Source organism: Rhinopithecus bieti, unplaced genomic scaffold, assembly GCF_001698545.2.
Source record: "Rhinopithecus bieti isolate Rb0 unplaced genomic scaffold, ASM169854v2 scaffold_19482, whole genome shotgun sequence".
In the NCBI taxonomy this organism is placed as follows: domain Eukaryota; kingdom Metazoa; phylum Chordata; class Mammalia; order Primates; family Cercopithecidae; genus Rhinopithecus; species Rhinopithecus bieti.
The window spans coordinates 1,032,119-1,050,993 of NW_016809768.1; the positions used below are offsets into that span (position 1 = coordinate 1,032,119).

Consider the following 18,875-nt stretch of genomic DNA (forward strand, 5'->3'; position numbering starts at 1 on the left):
AAGAGTTCCTGCAGGTACTTCTGCTCTGGTGTGCAGCACTGAGATCCACTGCCAGGAAGACCTAAAGCCCAGAATCTTGTGTCTGCTGTGGGGAAAACACTGCCACCTCCAGTGCTGCTGGCTGCAGGAGCTCCTCAAAGAGCCCTGCTGTCCTCAAGTTCCCAAAGTTGCACTGTGTTCCCAGAGGAAATGGGGAGGATGCCCTCTCCACTCAGCCACTCTTGTCCATGGGCTGTGCCGCCTGTCTTACAGGGACCCTCCTCCTTCCTGCAGCTATTCTCTGTGGGACTCCCAGAACAGAGTACCTTTCTGTACCCCTTCCCCCTGCCAGTATGCATGCAAGAGATGCTTTCCTCTTCATCCTTAGCAGCCCCCAAACCTCCTCCATGACATTCTGCATCCATACTATGTTGTGTGAGACTCATTCTGCTCCATACTACATTATTTGAGGGCAGGGACAGTCTCTGCTGCTCTCAAGCCTAGCACAGTGCTGGCTCAGAGAAGGGTCTTCGTAAATCTCCACTTAAGGCACAGCTAACTGGACATGTCCTGGGCTGGACCCACCATCTTCCCCTGCAGCCTCCTTTTCTTCTGGTTTCCACCTAAGACAAGGGCACCACCATCCCTGAGTTACCCAAACCAAAAATCCGGGAGTAATTCCAGATCCCTACCTCATTGCACTGGAGTTCTCTGTTCGCATGTCTATCTGCCCTCTCAGGCTCTGGGATTCTCAAGTGCAGAGACTGAGTTGTATATCTCTGTATTTCTATTATTTCACACACATCTGGCACATGATAGGTGATGAATCAAGGGTTTGCACTGAGTGACTGGGGAGTTGAATGAAGACTTCATCTGTGTGTGAAGTCATGCTCTGCACTCCTGGAGGGCACGTCTCTGCACCACCCATCTGATTCTCAGAAGAGTCTCTCTAGGTGGATTTTAAGTTATTTCGAGACAAGAACCCCTGCTCCATGGAATCTCTGTGTCACCACTTTCACACACACAGCCCCTTACGTGTTGAGAAGAAGAGATGGCGGGCCACTCACCACACTGAGTAGTCTGCAACTGGGGAGGAGAGAGCTGTGTGTGAACTGTGTAACCATCCATGGATTCTGCACAGATCTGGAGTGCAGGAGGCCACAGAGTGAACCTTCCACCATTGAAGACCAAGCCATGAGCCACCAAAACGTGTAACATGAGTCATTTTATACATTTCTCTAAAATACATTTGGCAAGTTTTATTTATTTATACCAAAAAATAACCAAAATGGGCCACATTGGGAGACTCTCCAGGAATTCTCTATGTGCACAAATGACTCTGAGTAGAAGCCTGTTCTTAGATCTACTGACCGGCCAGCTTGGAGGCATCTTTGGAACTGTCGGCTAGAGAAAGGGTCCTAGAGGAGGGGCCGGGGGGTGAGAAGAGGGAAGGGGCATCTAGAGGAATATGCTGTGTGTGGGTTCCCCAGGAGCCCCTAGCCTTATCCCAGGAGTCTACTTATGCTTAGACTAAGAATCTGTTCCCGCATCCCAAGTGTCTAAAGCATCTGACAGACATAAAACATCGTGATTTCCAGGGGACAGCTGAGACAGCTGGTTCAGAAAGGGGCCAGGAAAGCTGGGCTGATGCCCGAGTTCATTTCTAAACAGATCATTAATTTACCCAACAAATATTTATTGACCAGAAAATGACTACTTGGAGAGTATCTCGGTCTTTGAAATTTCCTCCTATATCTATTTTGTCACCCTCTCTGTTTTCTTTTTCTTTTCTTTTTTTTTTTCTGACCCCAAACCCTCATAAAACCCTTGAAGACAAAAGGTCCTTGAGTTTGCAGCGGGTCTGAGGGCTGAGAAGATGGCAAGGTGGCAGCTGTGGGTGGATGGCCTGTTCCTGGCTTCTGTGGGAGAGAAGCCTTTTCCCAAAACTCCGATTTCATCTTTTGCCCCTCCACCTTGGAAAGGTTAATACCGAAAGAGACCCTTGGAGCCTCAGAACTCTCTCAACTTTCTTCCTGCTTCTACACATACCTGCATGAGCACGCAGGGTCACCCCAAGAAGCTGGATGGCTAAGGAGGGAAAAGTTGGCTTGGGGACTCTGGGGATCAGACCTCGGGGGTCCCCAATTCAGATGAAATGAACTGTTTTATTATGACAGGATTCCACAGAGTTCTACAAGGTTAGAGCAGAGTAATGGCCGCAAACCATATGTCGCTTCATTTCCTAGCTTTTCTGTGTCCGCCCTCAGCTGTTTCTGATGATCCTATAACGTGGCAGCCTCTCATGTTTCTCTTGCCTGGCCCCTGTGTGACTTGGTCCTTTTGATTTATTATTCCCTCTCTTCCTTTTAGTGCTTCACAGCAGAACCTGCAGCGTTGCTCTGGGTTAGGAAACCAAACAACTGAACTTTGTTACAAGCTGCCTTAAACTAAAATAGACTGTGGCTGATATCCAGCAAATACAGCCTGTGGGCTTTGTGACATTGATTCTGGCTGTCTGGGGTCCTGATGTGTTCCCTCTGCTTTCGTTCCTAGGATCCAGATAAGTGAGGCCATAGGAGAGCAGGCTCTGGATAATGGAGGCCGAGCGAGGTGTTTCCAGACTGTCAGGAAAATGGAGACGCTTTCGCTTCCAGGAAATACAGGCACATAAGGCAATGTACAGCTGGAACATCTGGCCTTATAAAACTAAAAATAACACCCCATAAAATACATTTTATTCATTTATTTTGACAACGGGAACACACTTTCCATTACTCATGACTCTGTAAGTCTCCCTGGTGCAACAGTCCCGCCATTACGTGCTGTGGGATCAACACCGCCTTGGTCACATAGATTTGCCACTCTCCTGTCCTCCTGGTTTCCCGAAGGTCAGGAACTCTGACTGCTCACGGTACAGCTTCGGCTTAAAAGGCCCTTCGCCCTCCTTTGTTCATTGCAATCCCATTTCTTCTTTGAGACTCCCTCCCGGAGGCGACTCTCAGGCTACTTCATCTGCTCTTAAGCAGGAAGATGCCGCCATCTTGTTTGCCACTTTCTTCCCTTTTTCCTTGATCATTTATTCAGTTGAGTCAAGGCCCCATATTCACAGAAAACATTCGCACTGGGTGTTTGTCTCCCGCTTTGCTCCAAGACTCACCCTTATTCTGGATGACGTGGATGTCCCTTGTCCTTGACCAGATGGCCATTGTTCTTTAAGCTTCTCAACCCATTGGCACATTCTTTCACTTTACTTAGGGCATTTGTTATCAAGGCCCCTATTTGGGACATGTCCCTGTAATTTATCTACTTCTAAAATCTTAAATTCCTCTCCCCTGGGAGCTCTCTGACCACAATCTCCCATCATCCCAGCTCTTTCTTTCTCTGATCCCTTTCCTTCTGTTCGAGACTCAGAGAAATCTCCAAGAAGTTGTTCCTTTGGTCATCTTGCAATACATCTGCTCCCCTCTCTCTCACCTTCACTATTCTGATAATATTCAGCCCAGATTTGGGCTGCCACAACATTCATATTCTCGCGCAGATCCTCAAGTCATTATCTTCCTTGTCTTTGTCCTTCTATTTCTCCCTTCCAGGAAAGCCCAGTGACAATTCTTGCTGCTCTACATAGCATTGTGAAGCTTCCAGTTTCAACCCATATTTCAGAGCTGCCTGGCCATCCCTCTGTGTGGTCCTTGGTAGCCTTTTCTCATATTCTGCGGAAATCTAGGACAGCTTTCTCAAACTTTTACTCTTTTCCCAAACTCTGATTTCGTCTCCTTTTGCCCCTCCCGTTTGGAAAGGCCATGCTGATATTAACAAAAAGGGGCCCTTGGAGCCTCAGAACTCTCTCAACTTTCTTCCTGCTTCTACACATACCTGCATGAACACACAGCCTTGCCTCCTTGCTTCCTTCTCTCCAGTCATGAAATAATAGGTTGACTCCTGAAGGAGTTACCCTCCACACCTGTTCTGGATCTCATTCCTTTCCTCTCTCTAGGGATTTGTACTCATCAGTCATACTCACTCCATGTTCAGTCCACAATCATAACTACTGAGTCTTTTTGTTCAGTATTTGAATATTCTCAAGACTCTTTTATCTTTAAAATAGTCTGAATTCTTACTTCACCTGTCAATGGATAGACTTGGACCTGTATATCTTCTTCACATCTTTAGATTCCAGTGCTTAACATTCACACATTCACCCATTTTTCTGTTCGTCCACTTAGCCACCTCTCCATTCAAACAAATAAATTTTGAATATCTCTACTATGCCTGGAAACTGGAAACCTGTTTATACAATAATGTTCATCACAGCATTATTTATTATAATAAAATTAAGCAAACTGCCAGAATGTCTGAAAATGGAACGGTTAAATACAACAGGGTAAAATCAGATTTTAAAGGCATTTAATGATAGAGGGGAGAATTCAAGCTACAGCAAATAGTAAATGACAAAGCAGAACATAACAATTTATGCAGTGAAATGTATACTTGTGCTAAAGAGAACATAAACATATAATTAGAAGAAAAGATTCCAAAGAGGTCTTATCTATGATTATGAAAACCTTAATTTTTTAAATTATACTTTAAGTTCTGGGGTATATATGCAGAACGTACAGGTTTGTTACATAGGTATACATATGCCATGGTGGTTTACTGCACCCATCAACCCATCATCTACATTAGGTATTTCTCCTAATGTTATCCCTCCCCTAGCCCCTCACCCCCTGACAGGCTCCAGTGTGTGACATTCCCCTCCCCGTGTCCATGCATTCTCATTGTTCAACTCCCACTTATGAGTGAGAACATACAGTGTTAGGTTTTCTGTTCTTGTGTTAGTTTGCTGAGAATGATGGTTTCCAGCTTCATCCATGTCCCTGCAAAGGACATGAACTCATCCTTTTTTAAGGCTGCATAGTATTCCATGGTGTATATGTGCCACATTTGCTTTATCCAGTCTATCAGTGATGGGCACTTGGGTTGGTTCCAAGTCTTTGCTATTGTGAACAGTGCCACATAAACATACGTGTGTATGTGTCTTTATGGTAGCATGATTTATAATCTTTTGGGTATATACCCAGCAATGGAATTGCTGAGTCAAATGGTGTTTCTAGTTCTAGATCCTTGAGGAATTGCCACACTATTTTCCACAATGGTTGAATTAATTTACACTCCCACCAACAGTGTAAAAGTGTTCCTATTTCTCCACATCCTCTCCAGCATCTGTTGTTTCCTGACTTTTTAATGATTGCCATTCTAACTGGCATGAGATGGTATCTCATTGTGGTTTTGATTTGCATTTCTCTAATGACCAGTGATGATGAGCAGAAAATCTTAATTGTTTTTAAAAGTTTTAGTTTGAAAACTTCAATGATCATATATTTGTAATGAAACAATAAATAGTAACTAGTTCTAAATATTGACTGAAAGAAGGTACAGCTTCAGTTGGAAACAACAGTAATCGTAGTAAACACATATTTACTACACAATGTTTACTATGAGGCAATGCATAGTAAGATTAACTCGTTTAAACCTTATAGCAATCCTGTGCCACATAAACATACGTGTGTATGTGTCTTTATGGTAGCATGATTTATAATCTTTTGGGTATATACCCAGCAATGGAATTGCTGAGTCAAATGGTGTTTCTAGTTCTAGATCCTTGAGGAATTGCCACACTATTTTCCACAATGGTTGAATTAATTTACACTCCCACCAACAGTGTAAAAGTGTTCCTATTTCTCCACATCCTCTCCAGCATCTGTTGTTTCCTGACTTTTAATGATTGCCATTCTAACTGGCATGAGATGGTATCTCATTGTGGTTTTGATTTGCATTTCTCTAATGACCAGTGATGATGAGCAGAAAATCTTAATTGTTTTAAAAGTTTTAGTTTGAAAACTTCAATGATCATATATTTGTAATGAAACAATAAATAGTAACTAGTTCTAAATATTGACTGAAAGAAGGTACAGCTTCAGTTGGAAACAACAGTAATCGTAGTAAACACATATTTACTACACAATGTTTACTATGAGGCAATGCATAGTAAGATTAACTCGTTTAAACCTTATAGCAATCCTCATCAATAGCTCCATCTTAGAGATGAGGAAACTGAAGCTTATAGAGACTATGCACCTTGCTTTAGGTCATGCTGGAGGTGTGACTGTCACAATCCAGGTCACTGCTCTGTGTGTATAATTTTTTGGTATTATATTTGCTTAAAAATATTATATGTAAATATATTTTTTCATGTTGTTAATTATGTTTTTTGGGTTTTTTTATTTCTGTTTTTTGGCTTTTCTGTTGAGGCAGAATTTTATTCTGTCACCCAGGCTGGAGTGCAGTGGCGCGATCTCTGCTCACTGCAACCTCCACCTTCCAGGTTCAAGTGATTCTCATGCCTCAGCCTCCCAAGTAGCTGGGACCACAGGTGCATGCCACCATGCCTGGCTAATATTTGTATTTTTTTTTTTTTTTTTTTTTTTTTTTTTTTTTTTTTTTTTTTTTTTTTTTTTTAGTAGAGATGGGGTTTTGCCCTGTTGGCCAGGTTGGTCTTGAACTCCTGACCTCAGGTGATCCACCCACATTGGTCTCCCAAAGTGCTGGGATTACAGGCATGAGCCACTGCACCCGGCCATATTTTTTGTTAGAAAGATATTTTAAATTTTTATGTGCTCAGATTTACTGATTTGCTCCTTTGTGATTTGTTCAGGAACGTAGGCACTTACGTCTTTGACTATCCAAAGATTAGCTGTCAAAATTACCATCTACTTGTGTGAATGTAAATCTTTGAGATCATTAATTTGTTTTTAATCTATTAGAAATAAGATACTAAAAAAGGAATGGTAAATAAGTTCCAGTTAGATGCTAACTCCAGTTAATTGGTAGTGGCCATCCCGAATGTGTTGAGAAAGATTCTGAAGGGGTCACATATTTTTTTAAATCGAGATTTTTCCCTCCCAGATAACTAGCCAATGGTCCAAGCACCACTAAATTAATTAATTAATATTCAATGAAATTCGTTTTGCTTATCAAGTTCTATTGGCATCGTTACTGACAAAGCTGGTTCCCCAAAACTGGAATCTTTTCCTGTTCGGTGTCATGAAGCTGATACATGAAACTGAAAGCAGGGCAGGCTTTATTCCATGGCCATGGAATTGAGAAGCAGGAGCATGGCTCACAAATCAACTTCTCCACTAGTGAGGGGTGAGGGGGTTAAAATACAGAGTTCCTCTAAAGAAGGGGTTGGATATTAAAAGCCAGGGGAGGAATATTCATGTCTTTTCTGGAAATGGGCAATGAACTTCCTGGAACTGGAGTGCTGCCTTCATTTTTCCCTTTTATGGCCTCTTGCAGTCATTGTCATGGTGATTGGCAACTGTTATGGCACTGGTGAGAGTGTCATTTAGCATGGAAATGAGATTATAATGAAGCCTAAAGTCTTTTTGAAGTCGTGTGGTCAGCCATCTTGGATCTAACCAGTCTCCGCTGGTCTGTTTACAGAGGAAAACTTTTTGTCACAGGCATCCTGTTTCATAAAGATCATTGGAGTTAGGGCAGGTGGAGCTTTAGCTGTGTCACATAGGCATTACACTGGGTAACAGCATCTCTATTTAAACTGGGGTGTAATTTCAACTATATTTTGTTTTGTTTTAGTGCTAGAGGACTTTCCTATATGTCTACTTCAGATTATATTTTCCCTGAAATTCATTCTGTGGCTTGATTTGTTGATTTTTGTTCTTGTAGCTTAGAGAGTTTGGGAGATCACTTTAAAAACCCTCTCTAGCAGCCTGACCCAGGAGAAGCTCATTTGTTCATTCATTCAGAAAATAACACATACAAAGAGATAAGACATGCATGGCTCCTTTATTTTCAAAGTTGAATAAAAAATGGGACAGTGGGACAAACTACTTTTAATTCTTTTTTTTTTTTTTTCTGAGACAGAGTCTCGCTCTGTCGCCCAGGCTGGAGTGCAGTGGCCGGATCTCAGCTCACTGCAAGCTCCACCTCCCGGGTTTAGGCCATTCTCCTGCCTCAGCCTCCCAAGTAGCTGGGACTACAGGCGCCCGCCACCTCGCCCGGCTAGTTTTTTGTATTTTTTAGTAGAGACGGGGTTTCACCCGTGTTAGCCAGGATGGTCTCAATCTCCTGACCTCGTGATCCGCCCGTCTCGGCCTCCCAAAGTGCTGGGATTACAGGCTTGAGCCACCGCGCCCAGCCAACTACTTTTAATTCTTATTATTCAAGCTATTTGAGTGTGTGGGACTTCTGTATGTAGCCAGACTGGTTGGGCTACTCATTACCATTGTGGACTCATGGCAACACCAGGCTTATGTGTCATGGACCAACTATGTGTTAAAATCCCATCTGGACCTGTAGAATCAATTATCATTGCCTTACTCTTATTGATATGGCTTATAAATGGTTATTGGAATAGACATGGTATTTAGAGTTCTAGCCACAATGTCCAGCTTTAATTTAAAAAACTAGGAAGCCTCCACCGCCAAAGGCACACAGACAGCAAGAAAAAACCCATTTTGGGGATGCAAAGCAACTAATAGTCTGGACTCAAATAATATAGTTGTTAGGACTGTGATATAGAGACTTAAAAATAGTTGATTAATATGTTTGATATGAAAAAGTAGATCATGTGTGTGCACAGATAGAAAATTTTATCAAAAAGATGAAAACTACAAGAAAGGGTTTAATAGAAATGTCATAAATTAAAAACAAAACCAAAACCATGTTAGTGGAAATGAAATAAAGGATGTCTTTGACAGGCTCATTAGCAGATTTGACAGGCTCATTAGTAGATTTGACATAGCTGAGAAAAGAATCAGTGAAGCTGAAGGTAGGGCCACATAAATTACCCAAGTTGAAACACAAAGAGAAAAAGAAAAGATGAGGGAAAGAAAGACATAGAGAAAGAAAAAGAGAGAGAGAGAAACAGAGAGAACAACTGAGACCGAGACCGATAGAACAATAACATTTTTTGTTAATATGATTATAACTGGAGTCCCAGAAAGAGAAGAAAGATGGAGAGAAGAAATACTTGGAAAGATAGTAGCCACGAATTTTCCAAAAATAGCAAAATACATCTAAGCAACAGATCAAAGAAACTCAGAGAATCCCAAGCAGGGTAATTTTCAAGAAAACACATCTAGATATATTATAATCACACTTCTCAAAAACAAGTAGAAATAGAAAGTCAGACGCAGTCAGACAAGAAAAGGACACAAAACATACAGAAAAATAAAGATAAGAATTACAACCAACCTCTCAACAAAAACTATGCAAACCATAAGTCAATGGAGTGATGTTTTTAAAGTACTGAAAAAAACACAACTGCTAACCCAGAGCTCTATATCCAGTGGAAATATTTTTTTTTGTCAAAAATAAAGGTGAAATGAAGACTTCTTCAGAAAAACCAAGTAGAGAGAATTTATTACCCAAAGACCTGTACCACATGGAATGTTAGAGTTCTTCAAGCAGAAGGAATATGATACCCAACAGAAACCAGTATCTATAGAAAGAAAAGCTAAGCTCCATAAATAGTGAAAATGAGGAAAAGAGCCAATAATGCCTAAATAACAAGCCCTTATGCTTGACCTTTGTGTGTGTTCTACTGTATAGATCTTGTCAGATATCCAGCCAAGACAAGTCATATAAAAGAAGGATGGATGACCCTAGGAACATATTAAGCATTCAAAGCTTCCAATTATTTAAGCCTTTCCCTCGATTACAGAAGATCACAGAAAATCTAGACCATGCACATCAAACTGAGTCTCCTTGGAAAAGTCCTTTCTATCAAAATGTTTTATCTCACCCCAAAAGTGTTTATTTTGTTTGAAAATTACTATCAGTATTCAGACTCAGGGCCATAATGGTTGTCTCTCATTTTCAGTAATAAATTATTACAATCAAAGGGGCTTTTAAAATTTTCCACCTGAGAAAATTGAGGCCCGTGAATGTAAAGAATTGTGGAGAAGCTGAAACAGCACAGGTTTGGAGCCAGCAGAACTTGATTTCCAACACTGACTTTATGATCTTTGACCTTCCACATGTTATTTAACTACTATGACTTGTTAGCTGTCTTATCTGTAAAAAGAGCAATACGTAAAATACATTCCCAATAAAATAGCTTGGATAATTATAAAAGGTGCTAAATAAAATATATTATGATAAAACTGACAATGAAAATATTTTTATGACTCTGTGGTCTATCTTTTTTAGCAATGTAACCTGGGAATTTCACTTAATCACTGTGTTTCTGAAAATAACAACTCTTTATGAGGTTATTGTGAGGTTAAGTGAGTTAATGATTATGTTTAAAATAGTATTTCACAAAGTAGTAAGTCCCTTTTGTTATTATTATTACTTCGGGAATACAAATTTTAGAGGCAATCTGAATTATAGATTTTGTGGATTGAAAATTTGCAAACTGGAAATATGCTGTGACAATATGTCAACAGCTTAAGGACCTTAGATGCTCTTTTGATAACTTTCTTTAGTAGCCCTACTATCTCTTATGCTGATCTTAGGAAGGTTCATTTTACTGATAAACCTTACAACCCATATTTTAAACTATGACAAAAGGATTGTGAACAGAGAATTGTCTGCCTCTAAGTACAAAAGAAGAAAGGCAGAACTTGAACATCAGAATGATGTAAGCATGAGACAACAGTTCCTTGAAAATGAAAATACTTACAAATGAATAGACTATAATGTTTGGCTAAATGAAAGTAAACAAAGTAATTAAGCACACTCACACCACACACAAGAAAATGTGAAAAAAGAAAGGGAAAAGAAGTATCATTAGAGGAAAATGGGTACCTTGACCTCTCATTCATTTTTAAATGTTCTTATCCTAACATAAACAAAACACAAAAGAAAGAGAGGGGAAAAAAATACTTTTGAAAACCTTGTGGCCAAACCAATTTTAATCTCTATTTTCAGCAGGCTTAATTTAAAACTCAACCACACTGTAGAGAATGGTTAAAACCTGAAGGAAACCCTGTAATTTCGAAACTTAAATGGAAACAAACACCCACCAATGAGTGAGTGTCTCATTTGGCAAAAACATTTAGTGCAGATTACCAAAATATCCACTCGACATTTCAGGGCAATATTACATTTTGAAACTGAAATGTCTCTATACATGAGCTATGATGTTGTGTTTCACAGGCAGTAAGGTGATTCATAGTAGACATGCCTAGGATCCACGGAGCATGCTAGACAGACATCACCATCGTTCTCCCAATGCCATGAGATGTGCACCAGCACTAGAGTGACACCCGAAACAGTCACTCGCACCCACGGGCTCTACCTGGAAAAAGTCAAGAGGGCTAGTCCTCAAGAGCCCAGGCTAGGGACAGGCACAGTGGTGGGTCATCCCTATAATCCCAGAACTTTGGGAGGCCAAGGCAGAAGGATCCTTTGAGGCCAGGAGTTTGAGATCAGCCTAGGCAACATCACAGGACCCTGTTTCTACAAAAAATAATTAAAGTAGCCAAGCATAGTGGTATGTACCTATAGTCCCAGCTAGTCGGGAGGCTGAGGTGGGAGAATCACTTGAGCCCAGGAGTTCAAGACTGTAGTGAACTATGTTTGTACCACTGCACTCCAGCCTGGACAACAGAGCAAGACTCTATTTCTACAACAAACAAATAAAAAATCCCAAGTTAGGAAGCTGTAATATCTGGGTTTACATTTAACTCCTTCATGCATGCTGGCTAATCTTGGACAAGTTATTTAAACTCTGTGTGCCTGTGGTTTCCCTACCTTTAAAATAGTGATGATGAAGACAATGATGCCAGGATGCAGTGGCTCACGCCTGTAATCCCAGCACTTTGGGAGGCTAAGGTGGGTGGATCACCTGAGATCAGGAGCTCAAGACCAGCCTGGCCAACATGGCAAAACCCAGTCTCTACTGAAAATACAAAAATTAGCCGGGCATAGTGGCAGGCTCCCGTAATTCCAACTCTGAGGCAGGAGAATCACTTGAACCCGGGAGGCCGGGGTTGCAGTGAACCAAAATCATGCCACTGCACTGCAGCCTAGGCAGTAAGAGTGAAACGATGTCAAAAAAAAAGAAGAAAGAAAGAAAGAGAGAAAGAAAGAGAGAGAGCGAGAAAGAGAGAAAGGAAAGAAAGAGAAAGAGAGAGAAGGAAGGAAGGAAGGAAGGAAGGAAGGAAGGAAGGAAGGAAGGAAGGAAGGAAGGAAAGACAAAGAAAGAAAAAAAGAAAAGGAAGGAAGGAAGGTAGGAGACTATGATGATGATGATGGTGATGGTGATGGTGATATGTACTTCAAGAGCTGAGGTGAAGATTACATGAGTTGATGTGTGTACATACTTAGAAGGATGCTTATGCATTCTGTATAAGTGTTCTTATTGTTATCAAAACATGTCTAAATATTAACATGAATTTGTTGTTTTAAGTGAGAATTTTCTGTCAGCACAGTAGTAGTAGGTGAGAGTCAAGCATTACTCTCTCTTGGATTAATCAGAAATTGGCTTTGGCTGGTCCTGCCTTCATATCTAATTTATAAATCTATTTCACACAAACATCATTAAAATGAAAACCCAAATCCTAACTCCACATAAAAATACACACTTCATACCTCAAAACCAAGTGTAGCAAAAGGAGTATGTTCTCCTAACTGAAAATACTTTTATACATAGTCTACTCTTTCTTACTGTATGAACAAAATTGTGACGCTAATTAGGCCTTTTAATTCCAAATCCAAATTTATGAGGCAAACCTGGTGAATGTTTTACGAGACAAATGGTTACTATTGGAATAATTGATCTAGTCTTTCAGCGTAAGAGCTTAATACACATTATAAAATTTTTAGAAACTAAAGCAACCCCTGTACTTGCTAATCTTATTTATTAACTATCAACATGTCTCCAGGCAATATAGCCATGTATTCCAAATTAACAACAGGTGATTGCTAAATATATTACTTTCCCATTTTAGTGTTTTCCCCTAATTGTCTAACACTTCTCTTAATTAAATATGCATTTGCTTAGTGTATCCACAATATATTTAAGTTGTTCATCGTGAAATGCCATAAATTAATTTTACTCAAAGTATTTTATGGCACCCCTTGCACGTACAACAGTTCCTTCCAAAAGGTGAAGGTTAGGTTTCTTAAGACACTTCTCATTAGAGAATTGTTGATTGTGGAGTTACAGATTCTAGGTAGAACACTGTGTTGGAAGAACTTTATTACTGCTGAACCCATGGAAGTCCTACAGATAGAGTTTTTTTAAATTATGATCACTAAAATAGAACCCAAACTACAGCACACTAAATAAGTAAATGAGTATTAATGGTGGAGATGTATTAAATTAGTAGCCATTGATACAGTTACATTGATTTCCATTTATCTTTGATACCAAGTTGTCCACCCAACATCATGACCATGATAGAAAAGAGGAAGGAGGAAGGGAGGGAGGTGGTCACTGTTGAAAACAGAAAGCCACCCTTGGACTTCTCCCCAGAAATCCACAAACCTGTCCTTAATTTTATTTCAGATGTTCGATTTGTACTTGGCTGTGGTGACCTCGGGGCCATCTGGGACGTCTGAAGGAAGTGAGCTTTCCTGAAGCTCTTTCTCCACACATCCGAAGGAAGTGGAAAGTGAACAATCTTTCTTTGAAGGGATTTTGTCCTCACAGGGATGCGACAAACCACTGCAGTTTTGTCTGAAGTTCAAGCTTTATTCATGAAGGACATTGATTTGACTGCCTTCTCAGTAAGGTTTTCATAGTGACATTTTCTCCAAGTTTGGATGCAAATAAAAATGATTTGATGATTCTTTGAACTCTCCAGCGTCCTCCTCAGGTAACCCCAAGCCTAGGTAGATTTTGTAAATGGAGGGAGAGTAACTAGCAAGATCAAAGCTAATTTTGACTGATTTTTGTCAGGCTGAAGACATAGTTTCAATGCACTACAGCCTTCACGTGTTCTCTGACCAAGTGTCTTCATTTAGGGACTGTCAGAGCACAAAGGTTTAGCAGATAGGTCATGCCAGTAGAGGAGAAATCTCTCCAACCTTCCTGCCCATCCACTGGCAAACAGTGCCATTAACAGCTGCTTTGAAAGCCGTGACATGGCAGGATCACCCTTGGTGACCACCAGTATGGCAGGTTGAAAGCTGTGTTTGTGGCAACAGCTTGGAAACTTCAACTGTGGCAGGGGAAAGAGTGAGGGCCTGCCAAAGCCTGGCCAGGAGGAGGAAGCCCTGGCTGTGATGACTCTTCAAGAGAGACAGGTGATGCCACATGGGAGGTTATCAGTGAGGTGCCTTCCAGACCTGAGTCAGCCTCCTGAGCCAGCAAGAACCCCGTTTTCAGTGCCCCCATGAAAATTCCTTTTAATTTTAATTTTATATTTATTTATTTATTTATTATTTTATTTTTTTTGAGACAAGAGTCTTGCTCAGTTGCCCAGGCTGGAGTGTACTGGCATGATCTCAGCTCACTGCAACCTCTGCCTCCCAGGTTTAAGTGATTCTCCTGCCTCAGCTGCTGGAGTAGCTGGGATTACAGGTGTGCACTGCCATGCCGGGCTAATTTTTGTATTTTTAGTAGAGATGCAGTTTCGCCGTGTTGGCCAGGCTGACCTCGAACTCCCGAATGCAAGTGCTCCACCTGCCTCAGCCTCCCAAAGTGCTGGGATTACAGGCCTGAGCCACCGTGCCCTGCCAAAAAATTCTCTACTCAGGACTTTACTTATACCCTTCATGCTCAAAGCAGGTAGTGCCAACAGAAGTGAAGGCTGAACTAGCAATTTACATGAAATATACATATGTTGCTTCTCTCGTCCACTTTATAAAAATCTTAAACAAAGGCCAAATAGGCGAGGATTTAAATAGGTACATTTCACAAGATTTGTGATTTCATAAATGCTCATCTTTATATACATTTGTATGAGTTTAATGTCATCTAGAGCATTTTTTTTTGTTTAAGCAGTAGCTTAGAGATCATTAAAGCCAGAAGAAAAAGGCAATCTGAGTCATCAGAAGGAAAATGTATTTTAAACATAGCATTAGAGAAAGATTTCCCCCTTTGCTGTACTCTGTTTATTAAATCAGGTGCCTGCCTCCCTTGATTTCCCCTAATCCACTGCCTAGAGCCCTCAGCTTTACGGGACATCTCATAGATTCCTGTCGGCACTTCACGTAATTGGTATTTTCTGAGGGTTGTTGACTATCCACAGTTGGCATTCTGGCTGAAGACATGAAGCATGCTGTCGAAGGTGGAGCAAACATCTATGGAGCTTCTGCTCTAGCCATGCACTGTGCTTGAAGTTTGCTTTTGGGTGGAATATACCATTGTCACTGCCAATAATAACAATATACCCTTTCCAGTGGGAGCATTAGTAGTAGGCCAGGATTCTTTATTTAGAAGCTGTAATAATACAAAGATTCAAGCCTATCTGAAATGCCAGGTTGCATCTCTCAATAAACATCTGGATGCTTTTCTTAGTAGGTCGATGCAACTAAATGCCACTTCCCAGCATTCACTGAGCACTCACATGCCAGGTACATGCAATTCTCACCAAACGCCATGGACAAAGCTCTCTTGCCTCCACTTGACACATCAAGAAACAGACTGGAGAGGTTCAGTGAATGAGCTGCTGTTTCACAGCCAGGAAGAGGCAAAACTGACATTCGAACCTTTTTAACTTCAGAGCCCCTCTCATGATGACTGAAGCTATAAGGGCTCCTTGAAAGAGAGAGATTTAATCATCAGAGATTGTAAAAATAAGAAAATGTTTTGTGAAACTGTAAGTGTTTTGATAAAATTGGAAAATAAGATTTTCTTCCCTGTCTTCCCTCGGCCGTCCTGCCAGCCATCGCCTAGTGCTCTTTCCCCAACCCACCCCCAGTTGATACGAAGGGAAGTGCTGGGAAGGGAAGTACATGGTCCCTTTAAATGATACAGAAGGGCTGGGCAGGCGCAGTGGCTCACGCCTGTAATCCCAGCACTTTGGAAGACTGAGGCAGGCGGATTACCTGAGGTCAGGAGTTGGCCAGCCTGGCCAACATGGTGAAACCCCGTCTCTACTAAAAATACAAAAATTATCTGGATGTGGTGGCTCATGCCTGTAACCCCAGCTACTCAGGAGGCTGAGGCAGGAGAATCGCTTGAACCTGGGAGGTGAAGGTTGCAGTGAGCTGAGATTGCACCACTGCACTCCAGCCTGAGCAACGGAGCGAGACTCCATCTCAAAAATAAAAATAAAAATAAATGAATAAATACATAAATGATACGGAAGCGGGGAAGGGAAGTGTTGGGTAGAGGAAGGAGTAGTCCCTGGCTAGGGCTCCATCCCCAGGCCTGTGCCCCCAGGCCTAGGTGAAGACTGGTGTTTTTGTTTTCCTGTCCATATGTTGCATTTCCCAAGACCACCCTGGCTGCCACACCCCCATCTTGTGCCTATAAAAACCCTGAGACCCTCGCAGGCAGACACGCAAGTGACTGCACGTCGTGAGGAGCACATCAGCAGAACACACCAGTGGCTGGACGTCAAGAGCACACCGACAGGCACCAGCAGAACGAAACAGAGTTTGGCTGGGGCAGTCAGAGAAGGGATGGGCCACCAAGTGGCCTGACTCCAGGAGAAAACCATCTCCCTTCTGGCTCCCCCATCTGCTGAGAGCTACTGCCACTCCATAAAACCTTGCACTCATTCTCCAAGCTCACATGTGATCCAGTTCTTCCAGTACACCAAGGCCAGAACCCCAGGATACAGAAAGCCTCTGTCCTTGCAATAAGGCAGGGGTCTAACTGAGCTGACTAACACAAGCCCCTTGTGGATGGCTAAACTAAAGAGCACCCTGTAACACACGCCCACTGGGGCTGTAAACATTCACCCCTAGTCACTGCCATGGGGTCGGAGCACCATAGCCTAGCCGTCTGTATGCTCCCCTAGAGGTGTGAGCAGCGAGGCACTGAAGCAGCGATCACACCGCCATCACACGCCCTGCCAGGGGGACGAGGAAACCTTTCCTGTTTCACAGGCATAGCAACAGAAAGAAAGCCCTTATTTGGGCTGCTCTCCACCACTTGGAGGTGTCTTGAACGCTCTTCCCACTTTGACTTCTTTCCTCTGTGCCCTTTTCTCTAATTCATAAGCACTGATCAGCTAATACGCTATCCCTCTCAAGCAACATATTCTATTTCCACTAGACTTTTCTGAAGCCATTATTCCTTCATCCAAAGTCGTAACTGGAAATGTCAGCTATCTCCTGAAGTGTGTTGTTTTCAGTATGATGTGCATTTTGGTTAGCCTGGCCATTCAGTCTCTGCAATTCATTGGAAAATTGCTTGTCTCAACCACCTAAGCTGGCCAGAATAATTGTACGTCTCTAGGGAGAAGGTAGCTCCCTGTCTTTTCCCACCGTCTTCTAGGAGAGTTCAGAGGAGAACATATATCTTATTTATCACAAGGCTACTGACCTTGTAAGTAGCCAATACTTTGTGCAGAAAACACCCCAGATGTTTCCAAGTGGATCTTGGGAAGTGAGCATTTAGGAGGCTCCGTTTGATCCACGAACACTTCGTGATACTTTGACTTTCTCTGACCCTATAAATAATACAGCTGTGGTAGATAAGCCGAGCAGCCCTGGGAAAAGCTCTCGAGGTCTTCATGGGAGCTCTGAAAGGACACGGGGCAGCACAACTTCCTTTCCTACAGCCATTGTGCTCCCGGGACTCTCCCGTTGATATCTGCCACTACAAACAAGTTGAGTTTCCTGGAAAAAATGTCAAGTTCCCTATAGAAGAGGTCTGGAGCAGGGTTCTTCCTTGTGTTATCTTTCTACGTACTGTTTGGTTTTTCTTCTAGGATAACAGAACTTCAAGAGGAAAGGACAGTGAGAGACCATGACTAAAGAATTACTCCGTGAACAACTCAGGAGGACCAGCTATGATTTCACTCTCATTCAAAAAAGAGAAATAATATTTATTTCAGCTGCTACCCATAAAATATTTTTGAATGTGTGTACAATGTTCATGCTGCAATAGCTGCTCTGCCATGAAAAAGGTATTGACACCTCGTGGGTGGCTTTTCACAATCCCCTTGGGCAGAGATTGGGGGATTGACGGCCCCGTCCCCTCATTTTCCACACCGAGGGGCAGTTGGGATATATGTAAAAGCTCTTTCTCTAGTTAGGACCTGTTGCTATAAATCTAGCATCGAGAGTATCACTATTTTCTAAACACTTTGCCAGACAGCCTTCAGAGTATAATTTTCTGAAGTTTATAAAGCATAACTCATACGCATACCTAGTGAGCATGTTCTGAAGGTATATTTAACTCCTGCATGAGGGAACAGGCAGGATGAAAGCGGGTTCTAAGGAAGAGACTAGCATACATGATCAATGGGAAAAACAATAAGTAGGCTTGAAACCACCTTGGCAAAAATTATAATCGAGGAGATGAAGACAGTGAAGGAGATCAGACCTAGCCGACCCCATCTTGCTTCTAACCTTTAAGCCGTCCTTGTTCATTCCTGGGTGTAGGCTGAACTAACTCTGGGAAGGAATTCGTTCATGGTTTAACTATGCCTTCTTGCCTGGGAACCAGTCTGCCTTTGCAGGACTAACAAATTAACTACAAGATTAGAAATTACAGTTTAGGGGTCCTGCAGCCTCTGGCTACAAGAGTCTGAACCTCCCCACATTGCTCCTGTGGATAACATCACTATTGTAAAACCTAATATCAGTGCTTGAGATATTTTGCAGACCCTGCACTTGATGGATCAGCTGACACCACCCAGACCCGTAATCTGGCTCAACCAGTTCTGCCATCACACCCAGGAACAGAAGACAGCAAGAAACACTCGCTTTGACCCTCTATGATTCCATCTTTACCCTGACCA

General features: G+C 41.9%; 1 long non-coding RNA gene across 2 annotated transcripts in view; it reads left to right on the top strand.

Annotated features, from left to right (window-relative positions):
* LOC108540998 (uncharacterized) overlaps positions 1–18,640 on the top strand; it is an 87,490-nt gene extending 68,850 nt beyond the window's left edge. For both annotated transcript variants that reach the window (XR_001888828.1, XR_001888829.1), the window contains exons 4-5: positions 13,520–13,829; positions 17,841–18,640. This is a non-coding gene — a long non-coding RNA (uncharacterized LOC108540998). The remainder of the gene's footprint in view (positions 1–13,519; positions 13,830–17,840) is intronic.
* Positions 18,641–18,875: the final 235 nt, after the last annotated feature.